The sequence below is a fragment of the Trachypithecus francoisi genome, unplaced genomic scaffold, assembly GCF_009764315.1.
Source record: "Trachypithecus francoisi isolate TF-2019V2 unplaced genomic scaffold, Tfra_2.0 Lachesis_group10, whole genome shotgun sequence".
Classification (NCBI taxonomy): domain Eukaryota; kingdom Metazoa; phylum Chordata; class Mammalia; order Primates; family Cercopithecidae; genus Trachypithecus; species Trachypithecus francoisi.
In genome coordinates, this window is record NW_022681455.1 from 100266322 (window position 1) to 100268327 (window position 2006).

Genomic DNA, 2006 nt, shown 5'->3' on the forward strand with positions numbered 1-2006 from the left:
GAAGTTGAGTATATCTGTTGTCAATGATAGAAACAGCCATCCAGTGCCTCAAAGCAACAGGCTGGTTCATTCGAGGAGAATGCTGAAAGTTACAAGAACCCTGAAAGGTCATATATGCCCAATTCCCTCATCATGTGTACGGGAGGACTGAAATCTCATAGGAGAAGGTTAGCAGGTGTATTATACACACATGAACTCTTTAAATTGAGTGGTCTGAGTAAGGGCTAAGCCACTCTCTTGACAGGGGTTTTGGGCAAGTCACTGGACAACCCTGGGCATCATTGTAGAGAATATTCATTTACCCTATGTGTGTTTTTAGTCTGTTCAGCAGCCATTCCACCCTCCTTCAGCACCTCACTTTACTCTTTGAGAACTACAGAAATCTTGAATTGCCTGTGCTTTTTATTATTATTATTTTAATTTGGGTTTTCATTATGTACATAAATAGCAACATGAGAACGAGGAGTTTTAAGGTCTGTACATGATCTCTAGGTGAAAGGATTTCAGATTAGTTTGCTTGTAGGATGGTACCACCCAAAATAACAGAGATCTGGTCTAGTATTTCCTGAAGAAGAAAGCCAATTTAATACATTCAATACTGACTTCTCTGCCATTTTTCTGTAGAAATACTGATTTACTCTATGGAGTTTCCAATGTTTACCTACAACTGATTAAGATGGGCAAAGCGTGGAGTTTTCTACTTAGTTCCAGGTGAATTCTTCACGTTTCCTGGCTTTTGAAAGTTCTCCTTCCACAAATGTTAAACCCCAGTCATATAATCTCTCCCCACTGACCTGGGCAAACACGATAGTTTGTTGTGGATAATAGAGGGAGGCAGCTAATCCCACGAAACCAGGCGGATACGCTAGCTTCTTTATTTTTGAACCTCTAGCCAAAAGGAGTTCAATAAGGTCAGCAAAACCACTAACACCAAGTCTCGGAAAAAATCCAGGAGGTGCATTTTGGAGACAGTCATAGCTGTTTAACCCCCATTGAACCAAACTTTGCATCTTGGGCTTACTTTGGGAGTACGTGTCCTGACACCAGCTTGTGCATGGCTCGCAATAAGTGTCGGAGCTGTGAGATGCTTTCTTCAAGCGGGTTCCTTGACTCCTCCACACACTGCGATTCACCCTCGGGAACTGAGTAGAGTGAAAGCTCCTCAATTTTCACGAATTTTTGGAAGTTGAGTCTTTTTTCGGTGCTGCACAGACTTTGAAGGTGAACAAGCTCAGGCTGGCTGGCCTCACGGACCCCTCGGAATTACGTCGAACGTGACGCTGGCAGCTGTGGCTCCTGAAGGGTCACCCCAGCCTCGGCCACGCCCACAACAGAGAAGTGGCTACGGAGGCCCGGTAGGGCCTTGATTTCACCAACTGCAAGCAAGCCGTGGTGCGGGTGACGGCAGTAGGGCAAACTCGGTGCAGCGAAGACTTAGTTCAGTCACTCCTACCTGTGCTCTTGACGGGACTTTCTTTTTTCTTTTTTTTTTTGAGACGGAGTCTCGCTCTGTCACCCAGGCTGGAGTGCAGTGGTCTTGACGGGACTTTCAATTCAGGTATCCTGCCCTCCTCTGGCACACAATGTTAATTGTTTCCACAAGCTAAGTTCACCAGTCTCTCTGTACAGGGAAATGAAGTCCTGAGCGAAGTGACACAAGTGTGGAAAAGGTTTAGAACTGATGTATTCTGGTAGTCATCCCCAAAGCGCTATCCATTTGTCCTGGTTACTACACCTCCAAAATTCCAATGTCTGAATTTTGCAATGTTTGTATTCTCTTTCCAATATCTGATTGTTTACGTTCTCCTTCAGTTCTATGAGCTGCCTACGAACCTTCCACTAACACCCATTTTTAAGTTAATTGCAGTGGTCTCTGTTGCTTGCAATCAAAAACAAATCTGATATATTGTACGTGTGAAACTGTAACTAATATATTGTACATGTAAAATGGAAATAATTATACTTCACTCATAAAGGTGGTATCAGGTTTTTGTTTGTTTTTTTTT

General features: G+C 43.4%; 1 pseudogene; it reads right to left on the minus strand.

The window, feature by feature from the left end:
- Positions 1-311: 311 nt before the first annotated feature.
- Positions 312-1304, minus strand: LOC117088609 (annotated as a pseudogene).
- Between the last annotated feature and the right edge of the window lie 702 nt (positions 1305-2006).